The 25523-nt window shown below is 44.4% G+C and overlaps 1 protein-coding gene and 1 non-coding gene across 2 annotated transcripts in view; one reads left to right on the top strand and one right to left on the bottom strand.

The window, feature by feature from the left end:
• The window catches only part of LOC126191214 (COBW domain-containing protein 1-like), a 524606-nt gene that overhangs the window by 267822 nt on the left and 231261 nt on the right, over positions 1–25523 (bottom strand). The window lies entirely within an intron of this gene.
• Trnai-uau (transfer RNA isoleucine (anticodon UAU)) lies at positions 4409–4483 on the top strand. The gene has a single exon. It is a non-coding gene; the product is annotated as a tRNA-Ile (tRNA).

Below are 25523 nucleotides of genomic sequence, written 5' to 3'. Positions count from 1 at the left end.
TACCTTAGTCAATAGCTCGTAATTATAAAATACAGCCGGCCGGTGTGGCCGTGCGGTTCTAAGCGCTCCAGTTTGGAACCGCGTGACCGCTACGGTCGCAGGTTCGAATCCTGCCTCGGGCATGGATGTGTGTGATGTCCTTAGGTTAGTTAGGTTTAAGTAGTTCTAAGTTCTAGGGGACTGATGACCTCAGAAGTTTAAGTCCCATAGTGCTCAGAGCCATTTGAACCATTTAAAATACACACCCAATTTAAAAATTCTCCAAGTTACAGTCACAACTGGAGTTCTACTTCCGACACTTAAAAAGGTGCAATGCACAAGTCTGTGGCAATTTGCTTCCCACTGTGAAAGAAGAGTTCATTCGAGGCGGAGCACTTAACTTGATTAGATAATGATCGCCAACAAATCGGCACGTTCCTATTATAGGAATAACCTCGGCATTGCTCTGAAATGCACGACCACGGAAGGCCTGATTCTTGATGGTAATTGTTTGCTCATCTCGTTTGGACTGCTATCATTTCTTATGAATTCTACTGTGGAACTCAAACCGGAAGTAAAAATACTGTATTTCTGACTGGCTATACTGAAACACCGGTAATATACTTGAAATGTAACGATGAAGATATTAATACCAAGAAACGAATTGCGTTTATTTGTAGAGCTTATGGTTGGATAGTAAGGGCACAAATTTAGTTAAAAAAACATAATACGTATACCAGGATGAAATTTTCACTCTGCAGCGGCATGTGCGCTGATATGAAACTTCCTGGTAGATTAAAAATGTGTGCCGGAGCGAGACTCGTATTCGGGATGTTTGCCTCTCGCGAACAAGTGCTCTACCGACTAGGGTATCCAAGCACGGCTCACGCCCCGTCCACACAGCTTTACTTCCGCCAGTACCTCATCTACTTTCCAAACTTCACAGAAGTTCTCCTGTCATGTCTCCGCAACATCCTTTCTTCTACGTGTGCTAATCTCGCAAATTCCGCAGATAAATTCTGTGAAGTTTGGAGGGTAGAAGCTGTGAGGACGGGTCGTGAGTCGTGCTTGTGTAGCGCAGTCGGTAGAGTACTTGCCCGGGAAAGGCAAAAGCATCGAACACGTGTCTCGGTCCGGTGTATTGTTTTAATCTATCAGAATGTTTCATAATAGGTATTTTTCCTAAATATAACAGATTTTATATGACTTAAGAAAAAGCCAAACTAATCGAAATAAATATGCTAATTAACAAAAGAAGGAAATGACCGTCACCTAAGTTGCAGGACCTGAGTATTGTTTCTACAATACTACCATTATATATCAGTTCAGTCGCATCATAATCATAACCGTCGTATACACTGATGAGGCAGAATATTATGACCACTATCCACGGTGAGAATGAATACTAGCTGGTTGTGTTGCGGGCACGTGACGCGGTACGGAAAGTGTACGAGTGGATCACAGACAGATGAGGTATCATTCCAGCACCGAAACGCGCCGCAAATAGGGAAACTACTAACGGAAGCGACTCTGACAAAGTGCAGATTTTTATCGCCCGATGCCTGGGAACAAGGATCTCGGAAACAGTGATGCTGGCCGGCTCATCCCGTGCTACTGTCGTGAGAAACTATGGAAAGTGGTTGAAGGGTGGTGAAACCACGAGTAGGCGACACTGTGCCAGATGTCCACGTCTGATAACAGAACATGGTGGTCAGAGGCCTGCTCTCTCTGTGAAGCGGGATGAGCAGCGATCTGTGACAGATCTGACTAGAGAACATACAGAGTTTGGACAAAAATATGAAAACTTCGCGAGAAACGCTTGCTCGAACATAAATGCAGATACTAGTATGCCTGCAAGTTGTAATGTTGTATCTTGGCCACGAATAGCACCTGTGCAATGTCCTCAATACGTTGCAAGTGTTAGTCATGGGCAGAACAATGTTCTGTGTAGTTGTGAATGCGTTATATCGGAGCTAAGTGAATTCTAAAATGGTAAAACTGTTGGTGCTCGTATGATGGGTGCTACCGTAGCCACGAAAGCCGACGTGTTTGGGTGTTTCAAGAGGCACACTACCGAAGAATTTATACTGGATACAGGTAATGCGGAGTAACATTATCCGCTAAGTCACAACGTCGGCGAAAGTACGTGCTCAGTGTCGCTGTCAGGCGGTCATTGAAGAGTATTGTGACGAAAATGAGAGGACGACAGCTGCATTCGCGAACCCAACACGAAGGGAGACCCATAAACAGCGAGTTGATGGGCGAGGTTGGTTTTAAAAACCACTCCTCAGTGATGCAAATGTCCGTCACAGGAAAATGAGGTGATGAAGCCATAAAACCTGTACATGGAGCAATGGAAAAAAGTCATTTGGAGGATGAGTCTTATTTCATATTTTCTCCAATTTCTGACATATTTTATGTCCCAAGAATGAAACATGACGGGGGTTTGGTGATGATTTGGGCATCCATATCGTGGTATTCCATGAGCTTGCTCTACAATGTCGCATAAATGTCAAAGATTATGTGACCATTTTGACTGATTAGATCCATCTTATGGTACAACGTTCGTTCCCCAGTGGCGAGGCTGTGTTCCAGTACGATAGGGCCCATATCCACATATTTCGCATCGTCAAGGACTGATTCTATGACCACGAGGATGAATTGTCGCATCTTTCCTGGCCAACTGCCACCAGATCTCAATATTATTGAGCCTCTGTGGTCTACTCTGGAGAGAAGGGCGCGTTATCTCTATCCACTTCCATGATTGTTACCTGAAGTTGCCACTATTTTGCAAGAAGAATGGTACAAGATTCCCCTGAAGACCGTGGACGAGCCGTGTTTATCCATTCCGAGACGAGTGGAAGCTGTTTAGAACGCCAACAGGTTTCCTATGTCGTATCAGGCACGGTAAAGTTGCTGTGTTTTTGGTGTTTCCATATTTTTGTCGATCCTTTGTACGTATACAGAGCGTCCAATACTCGGGTGGCCGTGATGTTTTCTCCAGACTGCGCACGGGATGTAGAATTAGGTAGCGTAGCAACGTGAAATGCAGTCGCCTAACGGCTATAAATTACATCAACCTGATAAGTGACACCAAAGCACCACATCTCGTTTGTTATTTGGTACATTACTAGAGCGCATATCATTCCAATATGACTATTCATTACTTATGAGACATAATGTGTTACGCAATAAAGGAATAACTTAAATAACTCAATTGCTACAGTCATCATGCGATAACTGTTTGGTAGAAAATATGTGGCTTTTCTATTGCTTCTTCTGCTAGCATTTTACAAACTGTTCACTGCAACACTGAACAGTCTTGTAACAAACGAGGTTACAACGAAATATTATTGATTAGACATTACTAATGCCATATAACAGTACAAAATACGTACACTTCGCATAAAGAGAATTTGTCAGTTTCCACTGACCGCATTTACGATTTCCGTCCTACAGGTTCATTTCAACTGCCCAACATTTGCATCTTTCTTCATGTATTGGAAATATTACCGACTTGAACCTACCTCCGCTGCAATTTTTACAGTCAGTAGAGGAACTAACTGGAAGTGCTCTTTATTATCCTTAAAATTTCGTAAGTCATATTACTTACATTCATTAAACCCCCCCTCAACAAATATCTAATTTACAAAACTTCGTGTGAAAAATATGGTGCAGCATCCCGCCAAAGATTCCAGTTACAACACAATTCTTTTACCAATGTTAAATTATATAACATGAACCGAGAAATGACATGTAGAAGAGCAACAAGACTTCTTGTATTTCTACGTGCAAATATCCCATGATACAGTATTGGGAGCATTAAAATAACCCTACGACAGCACCGCGCATACTACTCCAACCACAGTAAACATAGAAAAGGTAAAAACGTGGCGTCCTAAGCTCTCAGCCAATCAGCGTTGACATCATCATTGGCCTCCCTCTCTTTCTATGCAGGCTCTCTAGCTCTGACGAAAGAGTACACTTCAGATGTAGGCAATAATATTTCGAAGCATACCGTTCATTGTACACTGTTGAACATAGGGCTCAACAGCAAACGACCTCGTAAGTACAAAAAATGTATCCCTAGTTGCGAATATAGAAAACCATTACCTGTATAATAGAATGGCGACAGTGAGAATTTTTTGCTGGAGCGGGACTCGAACCCGGATTTCCCGCTAATCCCGAGCGGTCGCCAGACACCTATAAGTATATACTTCTGGCAATACCGGCCATGACCTTCTTCTTCTGTACGGATGCACACATATTCCCCGAACTCTTACGGGACTTGGTAAGAATGTCTTCCACGAGTAGTTAGTGTGTTGGGGTGGGGCACTACAAATGTAGTGTGTGTGGACATACAAGGTGAGAATGTGGAACTCGCGGGAGGCGTGCGCGAGATAGTGCCTGCAGTCGCGCTATCCTCTGTGCCCTCGGTGGCTCAGATGGACAGAGCGTCTGCCATATAAGTAGGAGATCCCGGGTTCAAGTCCCGGTCGGGGCACACATTTTCACCTGTCCCCGGTGATATATATCTGTTCGTCAGGATAGAGGTCAGGAGCGGTGGGCATGGTAAAATGAAAAGTAATGAACTTGGAATGGACCCAGTTTATACCTGTACATGGGTGCCTACGTAGGGCTGAGCAGCACCAAGAGGAGTTGCCGTCTGTTCATCAGAAGGTTTATGGAGAGAGGCAGAGGCTAGAGGAGCGACTACTCTGGGCGAGGTCTGAAACAAAGAGAGCGCGGAGCTGTTTGAGAGCCGTTCTCGCCGCTCGCGGCCGCGTCCCCACGTGATCACACGACTAGTCTTTGATTGGAGGGTTGATTCCGCCAACGCGCCTTGCTAGTAGCGTACCCTCGTCAGCGCAACCAACCCGTGGGACTAGAGCCTGACCGAGGAGGACGTGGCAGGAAGGTGCCGACCACGGTCTTCCGCCCAGCACCTTCCACCATTACGTGAAAATGCAAACCCAGGAGGTTGTGATATGAGGTCATGTGGACTTCCCGTATACGAGCCGTCATAGCATTCATTTATGGCTACATCAATACGGGCACCTTGTGGAATTGGAACATATGTACATTATGAATGGAAAAAATTATTTAATATAATTTTATCAGCAATGATCCCTCTTGAAGGGTCTCCTCCCTGCACATATCAACGCCCGTTAGCAGCTGAAGGTATTAATATAATTCTAATTTCGTTCTAGACGGCTGCAGGTCATATAAGTATATTTTTCTTGGAAGTCGCTTGACCGGTGTCGGCGGATAAATATGAAATTGCAGTGCCTGTGTTATTACGAATTACGATAATGGATGTACGAGTACAGGTTGTAGACACATGGTTGACGACATATGGAAGTACACTCGCAAGTGTTATCTACTCCGTCCCTAGGAAATCGACAGTTACCAGTAGGGTGGGCATGGCATCATCTAGTTGAACATTACATCAATGGAAAAGTGTCGCCTGGTCCGAGAAATCATGTTTCTTGTTACACCAGATTGTTGGTCGCGTCTGGTTACGCAGTCGTCCACTCAAACGGCTCTTCGAACATCCACCACGCTACGAACAAGGCCTGCTGGGAGCAGGACATTCACCTGGGCTTCCACGAATCCTGTGACAGCTGTGAACTACGTGACTACTGTCGCGGAGCACCTCCACCCCTTCATGCTTGTGTCTTCATCGATGGTGGTGGCGCCTTCCAGCAGGATAACTTTCCGTATCAAAAGGTTCGAATTGTGTTACAGTGCTTTGAGAGACATGAAAGTGAACTCACGTTGATGTCTTAATTGATGTCTCCACCAAATTCGCCTGATCTGAACTCGATGGAGTACATCTGGGAGCCACTGGCCTCTAAACTACGGGATCTACGTAATCCATGATTAGACATCTTGGCGACGGTCAGCTGTCTGTCCCTATTGTTGGGTAAAAAATATGAGTATACGTTGCAATAAACAGTTGCGTAACATCAAACCGCAGATATCACAGTAGCGTTGGCTCACCTTTACGCAGAAGTAGATTTCGCTGAAGCGTTCACAATGTTGTCTTCTGTGTTACCAGAGGGCTGTCACGTTAACCACCTATGGAATGTGCTAAAACAATTTAGGATTGTACACTAGAACAGAGATCATTACGAGTTTTCACAATGAAATCTATGGTTTCCCTAGACAGCGCTTTACACTGTCGCATAACGAGATCAGAGCAAGACAATAGTAAAACTGCTGCAGACCCGCATGTCTGAGATGACGCAAGGATCTCAGTACTGTCCCACGTGGGACCATGAAGTCTCAGAAAGAGAGAAGTAGGCACGTCATTTTGATGACTCGCACAAGAACCGAGTGAACAAGCCAATATGTAGTATGCAATGCCAGTCTACTAAGAGCACATTGTTCGTCCTGTACTGCACAGAGCACGTCTCTCAAAGATGGAACCCAAAGCAAGGTTTAGGAATGCTGACGCCACTCAAGGGAATCGCCTCGCCTGGTTACCCTTATTGTTCACTGTAGTTCGCAGCTATCAAATTCCTTATGACAAATTTAATATTACCTTTCCGGCCTATTTCTGAAATGATGTCTTTGCAGGTCATGTCTGCAAAACAGCGTCTTATAGTTATTTTTTTGTATTTTATTGCGTCTCAATTCACCAATAAAATTTTTCTGTTATAAATGAATCAGAAGCAAACAATTTCGTTTTTTTTTTTAATAATTATAGCTCCACCACTTCCTTGAATCCGAAAGGCATGCTAATCAATGTTTCTATTCTACAATAAGTGAAACATGTGTCATTAATAATGTTCTGAATTTTTAATTTGACTGTACAATAACTGGACGCATTCTGGTACTTATACTGCCGAGTCGATAGGTTAAACAGTTCTTCAAAATATACCATCGGTTCAAAAATATGTAACTTTCGTACTATGTTTTAAGAGGTGATACAGCCATACGATGGCTCATAGATTCTTTTCGATATAAGCTTTTCTTTGTTTAAATGATTTGGATCACAGAATGTCCGTCAGAATTCTCAGGCTTCATATTATTATCCCAGTTGTTTCTGCTTAATGGCTGCACGTGATATTGCAAGAGTCTGCGGTGGACTTTACTGATAATTGGTGCTTGACTCTCAAAATACAAACGCCATCGCATCGACTGCAGAGAGATTAACTTATAATTGCTTAGCGGCGGCGAACAAGGATGTTTCCACATCATGGAGTTCCTTTTTGGCCGCTGGAGTGAACACACAAACCCGTGTTTCATCGTTCTTAATGAAGCTTCGCCCAAACCAATTTTCCTTCCCTCTTCAACGACTGAAGTTTTGGAGCGAGAAAGACAGTCGTCTCTGGTCTCCTGCCACAGCATTTTCCAAATCCTTAAGCAATTTCTTCAGTGACATTGGAGCGAAAGTTAATGACAACTGTGGGACAATTACTTTCATCTACCCTCGCAATTTCGATTAATCTATGTAGCCCAATTAATTCATACACTGGGAAGATACGCATCTTTGATATCGGATGGTCCCCACATGCGTAATTTCAAGCATTGTTTGTAGAGTCCTGAAGTCGTTAATGGAAATAATCAGTCTAGAGACCGACGAGACATGCTCACTTCTAAACTGACGTAAGTTAATTCTCGTTTCCTTTCTAATCCTATTTAAAACTAATTTAATGCACATAGTTCTTCTCACGAGGGACTGAGCTCGTACAAGCATCACACTGAAATTGTGACAGCGCGAGGCGTGAACTTGAAATGTTAGTGCTTGGTGTTTAAATGTTGTGCATGCATCACTAATCATTAACTTGACAGGAAATAAAGGATGATTTTCGTCGAAGACTTCTGGGAGATGAAGTGATGATGTTTTCTGGCGTAGAGACTGTCTGTGCCAATCTTCGCTCTGCAGCCTGGTAAGTGATGGCCGAAATTAGTTCCACAATACGACAGAATGAATTTAAAATGCTTTTGCAGAGAACTGATTTAGGCAAGTTTTTGGGGTTCTCACTTTTATCACTTGTTACTGTCACACTCGGAAACATCTATAGTTTAACAGTGGTACCAGTAGATGGTTCTCTCTCTCCCTCTCTCTCTATCTCTCTCGAATAAATTTATCGACAGAGTATTCTGAAATTTTATGCTTGTATTGCCCATTTTATCGACTGAAAATGAAACCCCTTTCAGCATCAGGAATAGATGCGACAAGGACACGAGTCGAAAATCTATTCACATTACTATGCCAAAGACTGCAGCAAACTAAAAAGTAAATTCGTGGGATATTATACAGAGAAATAAACTCGTTGTCTATTTCTGGTTCTTTGCTCAAAATTGACATATGTTCGAATAATTTTCTTTTATGGTATCGGACCAATTAAATGTACGTCTATTCATCAGTTTTAGGTTTTCTGCTGTATTAACAGGTCACTAGCGTCTATATTTATGGCTTCCTTCTTTAAGCTACAGTATGTGCTGCTACCCAGAAAATTGTCCAAGCTCACAAATCTCTTTCTTCTTCGCCTCATCTTCCCCTCCACACACCATTCGATGATGATGATGACGATGTTTGGTTTGTGAGGCGCTCAACTGTGCAGTTATCAGCGCTCGTACAAATTCCCAACCTTTCCTCAGTCCAATCTCGCCATTTTCATGAATGATGATGAAATGATGAGGACAACACACACACCCAGTCATCTCGAGGCAGCTGAAAATCCCTGACCCCGCCGGGAATCGAACACGGGACCCCGTGCTCGGCCACACCATTCGAATCTGTTTTTGTAAGTCTCTACTTTTTCATAATATAGTTCCTACTGAATTCCTTTTCCTTTCCTTTATTTCAGTAAGAAATTGTCTCTGCCTTCCCACTGTTCTTAGTAGCTCGTCGTTTTTCACGGTATCCATCAACCCTATTTTTTTCCATTCTTTGCCCCGTGCACATTTCAAAAGCCTCCAGTGTATCTCTATCTTGCTTGCTCAGTGCCCACGTTTCAGCATCATACAAAAGAACACAAAAATCTTTGTCCATATTGCTACAGGATTGTATACTTTTTTTTGTACAAGACGCCTCGTTCACTAATGCTATCGTGATTTTAATTTCTGTATAGCTAGATACCTCGTTCACTAATGCTATCGTGATTTTAATTCCTGTACAGCTAGATATTAAACAATGTGCAACACATTTTCTAATATTTGTTCATTTAGCATTACATTTATGCCTTTATTTGCTCGCAGTGCCATTACTTTTGCTTTCTTTGTATTGACTTTCATTTTATTCCATATTCTGTCCTTTGGCTTCAATGACCTTCCCATTTCCCCTGACACTTCTTTATCCGTTTCCATACGGATCACGTCGTTTGCAAACTTCAAACACTATATATTTGTCCTCCCCATTTTTATCCATTTGTCATCTAGTGGGTACAGTTCAATTATATTCTCAAAGAGTAGGAGACAGGCAAAAGCTCTGTACTATTTCTTTTCCTCATTTAGTCTTGTTGGTACTTTCTCTTTCCCTGCTGCTTTTCTACTTCACTTTGCTTTCCCTCATTATAGTTGTAGGCTTACCATGAGCCACATTGTAAAATGTTTTTCCAGGACTATAAAACACTTACGTAAGTCTCTTCATTTCACAATCTCTCTGTCAAATTTATCAAGAGTTCTAGTGCATCTCTTGAGTTTGCATTTCTTCTAAAACCAAGCTGCTCCGCATCCAAATACTTTTCCATTGTCTATTATTTGTTCTATATTCACTGGAACGACTTGGCAATATTACTAACAGACGGGGGGAAGTTGAAATGAGTTTACTTGCAACTAAATGCTGCTGAAATATGCATTTGACTCATCTCCTTACCTCTGCGGCCGCATACAGTAGGCCTTCTCCATCTGGCGACCTTGTTAAAGAATACATGCGATAGTTCAAATGGCTCTGAGCACTATGCGACTTAACTTATGAGGTCATCAGTCGCCTAGAACTTAGAACTAATTAAACCTAACTAACCTCAGGACATCACACACATCCATGCCCGAGGCAGGATTCGAACCTGCGACCGTAGCAGTCCCGCGGTTCCGGACTGAGCGCCTAGAACCGCTAGACCACCGCGGCCGGCCACACATGCGATAGTACTAGTAGGCAGAGTGGAACCGTATGGCATCCTCTACTGACGTAAGTCATGTACAGTCCTATCCAATTAGACGGTAACAGCAGGAACACGCCTCCCGCAGATGGCAGTAATGACGAATTTGGTGATAGCTTAGCGGGAGTCACAATGGCGTTCCCGTAAGAGGGGAGTTTAGTATGCAGCTGCTTAATGTGCCAAAGCGATTCCGTTACGCCGCTGCTAGGCTAATATGCCATATGTTGCAGTCGGCTACTTGCATATTTCACGGAAGGGCTCTGTTTGGACAGACAACGAGAGTGAGTCTATGTAGAGAAGAAAATATCGAGAGGGAGTATGCATGTACACTGCGATCCAAGTCACGTTAGCAAGTATAATAACGCGGATACAGTTCATGGCACAGTGACAAAATTTTTGATAAATATTTGCACGAGACAGGACTATTTTCCTTTTAACTTTGTTTCGGGGCTCGTGAAAAGAGGAATATAGTGATTTAAAAACTGGAGTGTAATTCCTCCAGAAATTGATGGCTGATGTGCTAAACAAGAAGTTGACATATGCACTGTTTAGGTGCTAATGTGGTTATGTTACACTGTGGCATCAGTTTCCACTCTCAGAACATCTCGAACAGCATTTTTCTTTTTCCCCTCTCTCTTTTTTTTTGTATCATTATAGTCTTCTATAATATCTTGGAAAATACATGAAAGCGTAAGTGTTAATAATTATCCACACAACGTGAAACAACATGTGTATTAATTGACAGATGAAAAGAGAACTAGCATGGCTGAGAAACTGTTCGAAATAAACAACAAAATAACTGACTTTGTAACTCATATGTTTATGATTTCTGACGTTTTATCACGTCTCAGTTCCAAACAACAACAGCTACAAAGAGTTGCCGGCCGGAGTGGCCGTGCGGTTCTGGGCGCTACAGTCTAGAGCCGAGCGACCGCTACGGTCGCAGGTTCGAATCCTGCCTCGGGCATGGATGTGTGTGATGTCCTTAGGTTAGTTAGGTTTAATTAGTTCTAAGTTCTAGGCGACTGATGACCTAGGAAGTTAAGTCGCATAGTGCTCAGAACCATTTGAACCATTTTTTACAAAGAGTTACGAAGACTGTAAACACTCATTTCGGGCGGCGTTTTTCGTATGTAAGCTACGTACTTGGCACATCACGCGACTAATTTCCAAAGCGAAATTTTCAGAATTGTATGCTCGGAGAAAGGCAACGACATAAATGCTTTCCGTCGACTACCAACTCGCTTAATGAACTGCTCACACCCACATTCTGGGTGGAATCCAGTATCCTACAATGGAAAACAAGCGATTCAGGTAATACCAGCACACTAGAAGGAAAACGGAAACGAACACATCTGTTAACTATTAAAAGACCACTACGGACCGTTCAATATTTTTTTCTCGATATAAAATGGAATTAAATTTGTAGCGATCAACTGACTAGCGGGTAAGGAATGTGCGATCAAATGGTTCGAATGGCTCTGAGCAATATGGGACTTAACATCTGAGGTCATCAGTCCCCTAGAGCTTAGAACTACTTACACCTAACTAACCTAAGGACATCACACTCATCCATGCCCGAGGCAGGACTCGAACATGCGACCGTAGCGGTCGCGCGGTTCCCGACTGAAGCGCCTAGAACCGCTCGGTCACACAGACCGGCAACGTGCGATCGAAACCTATATTAACTCTTTAATCTCAAGGCTACGGCAAGGTCTATGCAGTCGCTTGGTGAATTGTGCAGCCAGTTTGATTGTACTTGAAATTATAGTTATCACTGGTGAGTGGTCCGGAGCCGAAAAATGACACTCTGACCAATTGGAAGTTACTAGATGAATTTCTTGTTAGGAGCACTTCCTCCTTAGTCGAAAGGATGGAGCCGTGAATATTTACGTTCTTCTTCTGAATAGCAGTTGTTTCGCAACACAATGTCTATACGTGATTCGTGTAGTCCAGGGTACAACCTGCCAAGAAGTGCTTTCGAAGACCATCGTTTCTCAAAAATGGTTCAAATGGCTCTGAGCACTATGGGACTTAACATCTGTGGTCATCAGTCCCCTAGAACTTAGAACTATTTAAACCTAACTAACCTAAGGACATCACACACATCCATGCCCGAGGCAGGATTCGAACCTGCGACCGTAGCAGTCCCGCGGTTCCGGACTGAACCACTAGACCATCGTTTCTCTGTTGCACAATGGAGTGGAGGACGCCATGCACTGTAGAGCTTAGTTTTCGTACTTTTTAGAATTAGTCTTCAGTAAGCGGGCTATAACTTTCGGGCATCATTCGAGGCCACTCGGTATGATACGATCAACTAGTCAGTCAACAGTCAACTCTGCCATCTGCTTTTCCTTGGTATAATCATCCTTACATCCATATTTCACTTTTGACAGAAAAGTTCTTACGTGATTCTCAGGCTGCAGAGTATGTCTCTCACCAGCGTAATACTCGAACGCTACCGACTACATATAGGGCAGTAAACGCGTTGGTAGAGGTACTGAGTAAATGGAATTCGTTTAAAGCTTACCAAATGACGAAAATGGTGCGAAAGTTGTATGGGTAATACGGATCGGATTTTTATTTCAAACTAATATACAGAAATGTGGCATTATCTTTTATTTTATCATATCATTGTGCATAATTCAAAGACATCCTTTCACATGAATAAAGGTGAAATGGATGTATCTACAACACAGTCAATACAACTACTACCAAAAGACTGTGCGGCAGGATGGTGAAAATAATTATGTGGCCCAGCGAGCACTGACAATTTCAGTCTGTTCAGAAGTGCAAGTCACACATCGGAGATTAGTCGCTGCGATAGCCTACTGCTTGCATGTATATATGTTTGTAAGTGTGTTAGCCTCAATACTAACAATAACAATGGATTCAAGACAAACCGTCAACAAGGCATTGGAAAATTGGTACTATTCACTAAACTGTGTGTCATAACATACAAAAAAATATCTGGACGTATCCCACCAACATACCGAACACTAAAAAGACACTAAAAGAGGAAATGAGAAGTCCTTGAAAATATAGCAAAACAGTCGAGTGCTGTCACCACGTCAGTGTAGAAATTGCCTTCTGCTAAAGAAATATTTGAAAGGGCAAAATCCCACTAAAACGGACAAGAAATGGATGTAATTAGCAAATGCGTCAATCACCAACCGATATCAAGACGAAACCCACCGCATACCCAAACAATGGAGTGGAAATGAAGTCCCATGCTTGTTGACTGAGCCTAGGGGAACGATGCGGGAGACCCACACCGCCGTACTGAGCAAGATCGTAAAGGAGGTGGTTTGCCGTTGCCTTCCTCCGACCGTAATGGGGATGAATGATGATGATGAAGACGACACAACAACACCCAGTCATCTCGAGGCAGGTGAAAATCCCTGACCCCGCCCGGAATCGAATCCGGTACCCCGTGCTCGGGAAGTGAGAACGCTACCGCGAGACCACGAGCTGCGGACCAAACAATGGAAGATATGATTAAATATCAAAGGCAGACGTCTGCGCGGACGAAAATCATGCTAATGCGTCCTCAACTCTTTTCATACGCATCAACATCTTAATTTTCATTTGCAAGTCTTTTATCAAATATTTGTAAATCACTTTTATCAGTTCGGTACGCCGGAGCTCTGACGACAGGTTTCCGCACGGTCCGAATTTTTACTGTCGAAAATGGACCACGTAATTTACATTCCTTTGACTAAGAACGTAAGTGTCGGTCATCACCACATTGTTATACAACATGGCCTTGACAAGTAGCATAAGTTACAAGTTACTGTCGTAATGACTGAAACAGAATATGTGAAACTTTCTGTGAAACGTTTACGTTACACTGGGAAGTCGAATGACGTCGTGTTACAAGTAGTTGTCACTTATTGCATATTGTTAAATGTTAGTCATTCATTAGCGCATCAAATCTACATTAATTCATAATCATGTTAAATCACGTTAGCGTTCTACACATGTCAGTGTAATAAAGTTTGGGTTGTGTACTTGTCAATATACAATGACGGAAGAAATTCCACCACCAAAATAATAATTAATGTAGAGTAATGAAATTTCGGGAATACGTTTGACTAGGTAACATATTTAAGTGATTAACACTGCAAAATCATAGGTTAATGTAAGCGCGGGATAAGCCGCTGCAAATGTGAAATGCTGTTATATTAATAACCAGTGTATCTGCCAGAATGTTGAATGAAAGCTTGCAGACGTGCATGCATTGTGTGGTACATGTGCTCGATGGGCAGTTTCTCGTATGGAGTTCCATGCCTGTTGCAGTCTCCAGGTGTAGGTCCAGTGTGTCTAGCACGAAGATAGGTTGGCTGCAGGCTCTCAACTGACCTCCTAACTGACACACGGCCAACACCGGCACCAACGCAGAACCAGCTTTCATCAGAAAACACAACGGATCTCCACCGTGCCCTCCAATCAGCTCTCGCTTGACACCACTGAAGTCGGAAATGGCACTGGTTTGGGGTCAGTGGAATGCACGCTACATTGCATCTGCCTGGAGCTGTCCTGGAAGTAACCGATTTGAAACATACGTTGTGTCACCGTGGTGCCAACTGCTGCTCAGACAGCTGCTGCAGATGCAGTACGATGCGCCACAGTCATACGGCAAATATGATGGTCTTCCCCTCGGTAGTGCACTTGGTCGTCCGGAGCCCAGTGTTGTAGCGGCCCTGCATTCTCGTGACCACCACTGCCAGCAATCATGTTGAGTGGCTACATTCCTGCCAACTCTTGGCATCATTGTTGCCTTAAAGGCATTCTTGAAACGTGATTTGCATCGTCATATTGGTGCAACTAGCGCCGTTCTCGTGCGACTGACCTGAAATCTATTACACTTCATCTTTCAGATGTAGAAAGGCGCCTACCAACTTTCATTTGCATCGCACAGCTCTTTCTTGATGTTGTGATTCTTTTCCTGTCAGCGTATTTGAAACACATTTCCATTCATTCACGGATTTTATACAAAACATAATTTACGTCGTAATAGCTTTCACCCATGACTGCATTCGCATATCAGTGGTTTTGTTATGATGAGTGATGGTGGGTAAGTAAGCTACTGTACATGCAATAACATCAGCCGTCCTTAAATGTCTGCCTGATGGGATAAGCAAAGCTCGTGATGTGGTGTCCCCCCCCCCCCCCCCCCCCACACACACACACTCAAGCTTCCGCAATGCAATTTGTATCGGCATGCACAGCGCCGCTACCGAGTAGTGCGTGCAGAGGGGCATGGGCAGGAGCGCTCATCTATGCACTGTGCTACTGAAATAGGTATACATTATACAACATGAACATTATGCAACAAATTGGGTAGAAGTATGGATTAAACTCACTGAAGATTGTTTAGGCATTGTATTCGTTGCTTGGAACCACGTCACGTATTTACATACCAACCAATAAACGCATTTTCAGAAATATGATAAAGTTCAAAACTCAAAAAGTAAACAACTTTTACAAGGAGTGCATGTTTCTCCCTAATTCGCGTAATATTCTTCAAATATAGAAGTAAGTTGCACTACACTTTCTAAAATAGCCTATATTCTTCCTCAGACTCCAAGCAATTTCCATACCAAATTTCATCAAAACTGGTTCAGGGGATACTCGTGAAAACGTAACAGAGTTACTTTCGCTGTTTATAATATTAGTATCCAAAAACTTTCTTACGAAACTTTTTTTTTCAGTGGTTCGGTTTTGATTAAATAATGTCTATATGGTGGCCTTAGCTACATTCAAGTTACCTATGAAAATCTGATAAAAATTCGTCTCGTCGTTTTGGAGATTACCCTGTTCAAAGAGACAAACAGGCAGACACGACAGTTTTACAGATTTGCTATTAGTAAAGACGAGAATTCCATGTCAATGCACGTTTTTATAGGATTTGGACATGCCTCAAACTTAGTACTTACCCATTTTATGACTTGCTGATTCCGAACGTGTATAGTTTTTCCGTGCATTTTTTGACCTTTTTTTGGAATACAAACATGCATAATGCATATACAATGCATTTTTAGGTTAATTACACAAGTTAGTTTCTGTGTAAATGCATATTTTAATGGTACTGAGCAGATATCTCAGGTTTTAGAATTTTATGATCCTTATTTTTGTTTCAGGAATTAGGACTGAAGAAAAAGAAAGGGGAATAATAAAATAGAAAGTTAAGATTCTCAAAATAGGACGACTTTCACAGAAAAACTCCACAACTGCTAGCATCTTTTATAGTGCGCTTCTTAATTTTTAATCAGATATTGTAAATGAAAAAAATTTAAATAATTATTTCATTCTCTTTTGCCTCTCTATATTTATAAATTTTCTGAAAGTACGCTTCTTCTATTTTAAGTATTCTGTGGCTAAATAATCTAACTAAAAGCAGAATTCTTTTTCTAAATGGTGCTACTCCCTGCACGCTGAAGACCGGAAAAGCAATTAAAATATTCTACCCTAATTTAAAACACACTTCACGTCTTGTTCATGGGTCCATGGTGTTGCAAAAGAAAATCTCTAGTTATGATGCCATCAATAATTTGACCTCTTCATCTAAAAATATGTGTGTAAATTTTGGGGATGTATCCGTTTTAATGTTCCCATAGCTGTGGAAACAAGTTAGTCATTTTAAAATAATACTTTGTTTTATACAGGTGTTTTCGAAAGCCCCTGTATGTGTAGATGCTTACAAAGAGAGGCTACCTGCCCATCTTTATTCCAACTTGGTTGGAAGCTGCCATGTTTTACTCTGACTATTTCGATTCCACTAAATCAGTATGAAATAAGATTGATACATAGTTAATTGCAATACAATTAATACTTCAGTATTTAATTCTAAAGGAAATACTTCATTTTTGGTAGTAAACTGTTTCTCGACAGATGATGCAGTATGTATCAGAGATGCAGAAGTAGCATTTGAATGCACAAATGTGCAGCAGGATTTAATTAACATTATGACAAACTCCTCTAAATTGTCCTCTACAATAACACAATTAGGAGTCACGTGTCTACCACTGGTAGACTGAGTGTCAGTTGTTGAGGAATTCCAGAGATTCCTCAGTCATGTCCGAGAGAAAGTGGGATTAGATGCAAAGAACGAACTGGTTAGTGTCATAAACAGGAATTCAGAGTATGGATTCCTTTGTTCTGTGAAGGTAGTATTTAGTGGTGGTAGAATTTGATCTGACAGTGTCACAAATAAGTTCTTTCAAATATGCGCCTATAACTTCTTGAGATGTATAGGTCATTTTCCGCCTATAAAAATGTTTTGGCTGACAAGTGCAGGATCATCACAGAAAAATGTTGATAAATATCAGTAGTTAACTGCGCAAAAAGGAAAATGAACTAATAAACTGGGAACAAAAATGATAGCGCATATATTAATGTACTTTTCACGTAACCCAGTATGTATTGTAGTTTGATAGTGCACGAAAGCATGCATATTTTCGGATTTTATAGTGCATGGGTTTCCCGTCTTTAATGATTAGAAGTGATTCACATTCAGGAGTCGGAGTGTGAAGTGAACATTTTAATTGATGGAGTATCCTACAGAATCATTTTTGTCGCTTTGTGGCAGCTTCCGGTTACCGCGTAAGTGACCTCCGGCACTGTAAAACAAAACAAACATGACGTTCATGTACGGCAGCTACTGGTACGACAAAAATTGGCTGATGTACGTGTATTTGTGCGGGAACCCATGAAGAAGGCAATATCCCAAACTTATGGCATTGTTCATTTCAACAAATCACATTCGTGCCAATATGACGGTAGACATACGTGCTGATATCCGATTCGGCGTAAGATTCTACTCGCGAAATACCTGAATAGGATAAATGATAGGTGCATTGACTGGCAGCTGGTGCTGCACGTAAATATAATGTATGTAACGTACTGCGCATAAATAGGCGAAGAGATCCACTAATGGTAGCTTACGATGCTGGTGACAAATCACAGGAAACAGTAACTATCTTAAAATACCTCGGGGTACTGATCTGAAGTGACCGAAGGAGGAATGACGACATAAAAAAAAAGTACGGAAGGCAGATGTCCGGCTACGATGCACTGGGAGATTACTGAGGGGTTCATCCACGACAGAAGTGGCTTACAAAACACTTGTTCCCCAGATTCTTGGAACTGTTCATCAGTATCGGGACCCTTACCAAATAGGATTAACATAAAGAATAGACACGATCCGACGACGAGCGGCGCATTTCGTAACGGACTTATTTAGACGGCGCGAGAGTATTACGGAGACGCCCAAGAATCTCCAGTTACAGACATTAAAAGAAAGTGTTGTGCATCATAGAGGTACACTATTAAAATTCCGGGACTATATGAAGAGTCGAGCAACATACTAGTTCCACCCAAATAAGTATCGCGAAATGGTGACGGCAAATAACAGTGAAATGACAGCTCATACAGGAGTTTATCGAAACTTGTTCTTCCAGAGTGTCCTTCGTGGATGGAAGAGGAAAGAGGGGGAAAAGATAGGGGAATCAAAAGAACCCCTGTCACACCATTATAAGGTAGCTTGTTGATTACAGATCTAATTGTAGACGACGTATTTACCACTATGAATAGCATCCGTATCCACGCAGACCTCAACTACAGATGATTTCTTCGCAAAATATAGACTGCAAGCACTTATCTGGATATTTGCTTGTTCTTCGTTCTTAATTTCCTTTTCCTGTGACTAAAGCTCTCTAAAACCCAGAGTAAAACCGACATTTAGGAGAAGGCCAACTTGGGTTTAGGAAAGAAAAAGGGACCTTGGAAGCTATACTGTCACTAAGATTGATTTTGGAAAAAAGTACTGAGACAAACAGGAAAAGGCATGCCGTATTCATTCGCCTAAAGTAGGGTTTCAATAGTGGGGACAAGAAGATACTGTTCGGAGAACTGAATAAAATTAGAGTAGAATGGAGAAGTGGAAGACCGGTTCTCAACCTTCCCCCCAAAAAGCAGTACAGAAATAGATATAATTGGCATTCAAAAGAGGACAGAATAAGAAGATGCATTCGACAAGGCTGTCCTCTCATTTCATATTTATTTACTTTATTTGTAGGAACTGTAGTACAAACAATACAAAGCGGCACCAAAAGGAACAAAGTCATTGAGTTCCATTCGCTGATAATACGGCCATCTTAGCATATTTAGAAAGTTATACAGTACGTTAAAATTTTTTCTCTTGTTCCTTAGAAAATCAGAAACTGAAAACAGATACAAACAAACGTAAAATAGTACCAGCTCCGCGTTTTGGTTCTGGCGGACCATTTAGTGTTGACGTTATTACACTGCTATATGGACTGGCATAGGGTCAGTACGCCGCTCTCCCGACCGTTGTCAGCTGCCCAGAATTTTCTACTCATTACTCAATTGTAATCACGAGGCAGAGTGTGCCGCGTTCTCCCAACAACATCAACGAGCCGTTGATGTAACCACTTCATGGCCTCGGTACATGTCAAGAATCGAGAGGAAGTGACAGCAGAAAGCCGCGGGGTGAACTGAGTCCTTTGGGCCATGTGAAAGGACCAGGTGAAGCTGCGGCCTAGCTGTACACCATGGAAGTGTACGCGAAAGGACTTCGAGTATAGTGGTAAAGGCAAGGACTCCAGTTCAGATAGAAGGGATCGAATGCGAACTGCAATTTTACACCCTCACCTGGGCCGCCGATACGGGAGATGAACCGCCGTTGGTGGGAAAAAGGAGACAGTAATTCGGATGCGCAGGAGAACTACGAACGTGTGCAACGTAAATGGCGAGCAGCTGTGCGCGCCTGACCTGCGATGGAGGGACTCCAGCCTCCGCCAGGACGCTGGTCATCGGACTCGTCCTAAAAGCTCCCGTCGCTAGCCGAACGCCACAGTGGTGCATTAGTCGAGTAAAGGCAACGTTGAGGGCGCCGCTGAACCATATAACAGACTCCCATAGTCACGACGGGATTGAACAAGGGCTCTGTAGAGATGCAGCAGCGTAGAGCAATCTGCACCCAGTTGATATTGCTCAGGCAGCGGAGGGCATTGAGGTGCTCCCAGCGCTTATGCTTAAGCTGACGACAGTGAGGAAGACAAAGGAAGACAAGTCAATCGGGCGTCGAAAACCAGTCCTAAAAATCGAAATGTCTTCACTACAGTGAGGGGATCATCAATAAGGTAAAGTTCTGGTTCCGGATGAACGGTACGACGCCGACAGAAATGCATAGCACACGACTTTGCGGTCGAAAACTGGAAGCCGTGGGCTAGAGCCCATGACTGCGCCTTGTAGATGGCTCCCTGTAGGCACCGCTCAGCAACACCAGTACTGGTGGAGCAGTACGAAATGCAGAAGTCGTCTGCATACAGAGGAGGTGAGACGGACGGCCCTACAGCTGCTGCTGGACCATTAATGACCACTAAAAAATAGAGATACACTCAATACGGAACCCAGCGGGACCCCATTCTCCTCGATATGGAAGGGGGGGGGAGGGGGTGGAACTATGGGAGGCACCAACTTGCAACTTGGACACGGGAAGTACGAAGCGACAGGAAATTGTGGATAAAAATCGGGAGCGGGTGCACTCGTATAATGTAACAAGGATATGATGTCGCCAGGTGGTGTCATACGCTTTTCGTAAATCAAGAGAGACGGCAACAAGGTGTTGGCATCTGGGAAAGGCTGTTCGGATGGCAGACTCGAGGGACACGAGATTATCAGTGGTAGAGCGACCCAGGTGAAAACCGCCCTGGCACGGAGCCAGTAGACCACGTGACTCCAGGACCCAACCCAAACGCCGACACACCATACGTTCCAAAAGCTTACAAAGAACGTTGGTGAGGCTGATGGGCCGATAGCTATCCACATCAAGCGGATTTTCACCGGTTTTGAGCACTGGTATGATGGTGCTCTCCCGCCAGTGCGATGGAAAGTCGCCATCGCACCAGATCCAGTTGAAGATCATGAGTAGATGTCGCTTGTAGTCAGACGAGAGATGTTTAATAATCTGAATGTGTATCCGTCTGGCCCAGAAGCTGTGTCGGGGCAATGTGCAAGGGTACTGAGGAGCTCCCACTCTGTAAATGGGGCGTTATAGGGTTCATTGCGGCGTGTACTGAACGAGAAGACATTCCCTTCCATACGCCGTTTGAGAGCGCGAGAGGCTGAGGGGTAATTCTTCGACGCAGGGGTGCGAGTATTGAGCTCAGAAAAGTGATGGGCATTCCCGTTTGCAATGGTAGATAGCACTCATTTATGTTAACACCGAGAACACCTGTTGGGGTCTGGTACCCAAAAACTCGTTTGATCTTTGCTCAGACTTGGGAAGGTGACGTATGGCACCCAATGGCCGAGACGTATCTCTCCCAACACTCCTAATTTGTCGTTTGATAAGCTGGCGAACGCCGGCACAAGGCCATTTAAAGGCTATAAGGTGCTTAAGGGAACCAGGGAAGGGTGCCACTTACGCCGCTGTAGAGCTCGCCGGCGCTCCTTAATTGCCTCAGCGACTTCCGGCGACCACCAAGGGACTGTATTTCGAACAGGGACACCCTAAAGAACGAGGGATCGCGTTTTTCGCCGCAGAAACGAACGTTGTAGTTATCTGCTCAACCACCACATCGACGTTAGCATGTGGAGGAGATTCAATGGTGGCAGCAGAAGTGAAGACTTCCCAGTCTGCCTTGTTAAAACCCATCTGGGCTGGCGTTTGTGGGCCTGACGCTGGGGCAGTGACAGGAAGATGGGGAAGTGGTCACTACTACACAGGTCGACATGTGTTCTCCAGTGGATAGACGAGAGAAGGCCTGGACTGCAAGCCGAGAGACCAGTGGCCGAATATGTGCCATGTGCCACACTGAAATGTGTTGGGGCACCTGTATTTAAGAGGCAGAGGTCGAGCTGTGACAGTAAATTTTCGACATCTCTGCCACGGCCCGTAAGCACAGTGCCACCCCACAATGGTTTATGAGTGTTAAAATCTACCAAGAGTAGGGAAGGTTTAGGGAGTTGATCAACCAGTGCAGCCAATGCTTTCAGGGGTACTGCACCATCTGGAGGAAGATATACGTTGCAGACAGTTATTTCCTGCATCGTCCTTATCCTGACAGCCAAAGCTTCAAGAGGGGTTAGAAGGGGCACAGGTTCTCTGCATACTGAGTTCAGGACATAGACATAAAATCCACCAGACAATCTATTATAGTCACTACAGTTCATGTAAAATCCCCTAGAGCCGTGGAGGGCAGGGGGACACATTTCCAGGAACCAAGTTTCCTGAAGGGCAATGCAGGAAGCACGTGTAAAGCTTAAGAGTTGCCACAGCTCAGCCAGGTGGTGGAAAAAACGACCGCAATTCCACTGGAGGATGATGTTATCGTGAGGCTGGGAAGGCATGAAGCATGCAAGGAGGCAGCTTATGCCTCAGGGTCACCTGCTGCCACCGATTGAGTATTTGTAGCAATTTCTATGGTGAATGAGGCATCAGTGAGATCTAGGTCCGCAGGGCAGCTAAAATCTCCACCACGTCCTCAGATGCAGAATTGATAAGGAGTGGTGGTGTCGGGGCCACGGGAGGGTCCTGTTTCTTAACAGACGTTTTCTTAGTTTGCTTGCTCTCTCGCTTTTCTTTAGGGGCTTGCTAGGAAGATTTCCCCGAAGCAGCTTCAGGCACGGAGGAAGACCGCGAAGCTCTTCGTCCAGCAGCTTTTGGCTCCTTGATCCACTGGCGAGTGTCCGCTGTGGCATTAGTGGAGATCTTGGGAGAAAGGGTCCCAAGGGAACCCTGCCGCACAAGAGGAGCCTGAGGAGGTTGTTGCTTCTCTGGCAGGGGACATGGGACCGATGTCCCCCGCATTTGGGGGGGGGGGGGGCATGCTACTGAAGTAAGTGCTTTGGGAGCAACAGCGGGAGATTTGCCCCCTACCTCCATGGGGGCGGATGTATTCTGGCGGCCCAGAGGGCCCACTGTTCACGGCACAGAGTGAGGAACCACTGGCACTTGGGACAGCGATGGTGACGTAGATGCAGCATATGTCGATGTCAACTGAATGGGGTGTAATCTTTCAAATTTTACGTTTAACCTCTGCGCAAGTCAACTGGTCCAAGGACTTGTACTCCATGATTTTCCGCTCCTTTTGGAGTACTGGGCAGTCTGGCGAGCAGGGGGAGTAGTGTTCTCCACAGTTGATGCAAGTGGGAGGTGACACACATGGAGTATCTGGGTGCAGCGGACGTCCGCAGTCTCGACATATGGCGCTGGAAGTGCAGTGGGAAGACATGTGCCTGAACTTCCAGCACCTAAGCACCAAATAGGGGGAGGGACATATGATTTAACGTCATAGCGGTAAACCTTCACCTTGACCTTTTCAGGCAATGAATCGCCCTCAAAGGCCAACATGAAGGCACCGGTAGCAACCCTGTTGTCTTTGGGTCCCCTGTAAATGCGCCAGATGAAGTTAACACCCGAGCGTTCTAAATTACCGTGGAGCTCGTCGTCAGACTGCAAGAGGAGATCGCGATGGAAAATGATCCCCTGGATCATGTTGAGGCTTTTATAGTGAGTGACTGAAACAGGAATATCACCCAGCTTGTCAGAGGCGAGTAACACTCGTGATTGGGATGGGGATACTGTCTGAATCAAGACCGCGCCGTTTCGCATCTTGGACAGCGCTGTCACTTCTCCAATCTTATCCTCAAGGTGTTCAACGAAAAACTGAGGCTTCGTAGGTAGAAAGGAGTCCCCATCAGTTCTGCTACAGACTAAAAACAGAGGCGAATATGGCTCTCGCCTTTCTGTAACCCTACGTTCCTTCCATAATGTAGCGAGGGAGGGAAACGATTCAGGGCCATACCTGCCGGCATTGAATTCGATCTTGCCCTTCTTAGTGACTGCTGGTGCCGTACAGTCACCAGCGAAAGATGACTTAGTCCGCTTCATTACGAGTCATCCGCCCTGATGCCACCCACTTCGATCAGGGGCTCTACCCACGGGCGCCACCCAGCCACAGCAAAGGCCAACTGACATGATGGCCGTTACCAGGAGCTTTGATGCCCCAGGAAGACAGGCATCTACTCCCTGGAATATGTGGGGAGTTTACAGTTCAGGCATCAGCCGTGCGATTCCTGTGTTGTCAGGGGCTACCACCAAATATGCACATGACAGCCCCACTACAACGGACTGGCTACCATGCTGGATATTGGGCGCAGAAAAATCCAATATTCTCATGGAGGAGAAAGAGGACAGGAGACAACGGAAGGAGATGACACACCCCAGAAAGTGTTCTCGCCCAAACAGTTGAATCACAGGTGGAGATGCAAAGCCATGACAAGAGATTCAGGAGATCGAATGTAAGGGCACAATGGATAACTCGCGCACCACGTAAGGCGTCCTTCCCTATATGGCCCGCACTTCTGTAGAATTTTGGAAGTGGCAGGTCAAACCATAGAATGCGACCTCAACTCATATAAGGCCGAAAAGTGTGAGACTCCTTTTAGTCGCCTCTTACGACAGGCAGGAATAGCTCGGGCCTATTCTAACCCCCGGACCTGCAGTGGGAGACTGACCTGTAATACAGTCTTTCCTCTACCTTGTGTTAGGACACGACAACATTACTCCCCCTTGTAATAGGACCCATTTGCAACTGTGTACTTCGCATTAATTAATTTTCGTCATACACCACAAGCACAGCTTCATTAGAGATCATCTGTTCCCGAAATCGGTCATTTCGTCTTGTCAGTGCTACTTCACAGTAACAAATTCGGGTGCCCATCTTTCGTACTAACAATAAGTCACGACTAGGGTTACACTCCTGCATGCCTCACTAAGAGAGAGTAGACAGCGACCGCAGAGCCACAGTTCCCAGACATGTCATACTCGCGGAACGAAGGAAGACCCGTTAACACTGCTGTAACAGCGGCGCCCCGATTTGTGAAGAATGCAACCCGCAACATTAGACTCGTACTCGCTCAGTTTCTTACTTCCACTGGCTACATCAGCGAGGTATTGCCTTTAGTGTCTGATTATGTAGCTTTCGAGCGTGTTTCATTCGAACACGCCTCGTGTCATCCTTATTACTACGTGACCGTACGACAGGAGCATAAGAAAAGGTTTGACACTTGCTCACAGTGGGGAGGATCCTCGCGACAAAGGAAACGCAGCGATGCACGCAGGACGAGTGCAACACCTGCCGCCCGACGCCGCACAATAGGAGGGCCCGAGGGTGTAGGGTGGCGATGGGCAGGTGGCGCCGCGTGTAGCGAGTAGCGAGTACTCGCAGCCGGCCGCCGGCCCTCTTTTTAATTAACACGCGCGAGCACGTGCGCGCGCGTGTCCCGACAATGGCAGCGAGCGCGCGGGATAATGACGCATCGGCCGCCTATGCCCGCCCAAATATTATGAATCGAGTGCAGCGCTTAGCGCCGGAGGAAGGTATTTCATTTGGGTGGCAA

The sequence above is a fragment of the Schistocerca cancellata genome, chromosome 6 (assembly GCF_023864275.1).
Source record: "Schistocerca cancellata isolate TAMUIC-IGC-003103 chromosome 6, iqSchCanc2.1, whole genome shotgun sequence".
Classification (NCBI taxonomy): Eukaryota; Metazoa; Arthropoda; class Insecta; order Orthoptera; family Acrididae; genus Schistocerca; species Schistocerca cancellata.
The sequence above is the reverse complement of the archived record's forward strand: the minus strand, read 5'-3'. Positions and strand labels throughout refer to the sequence as shown.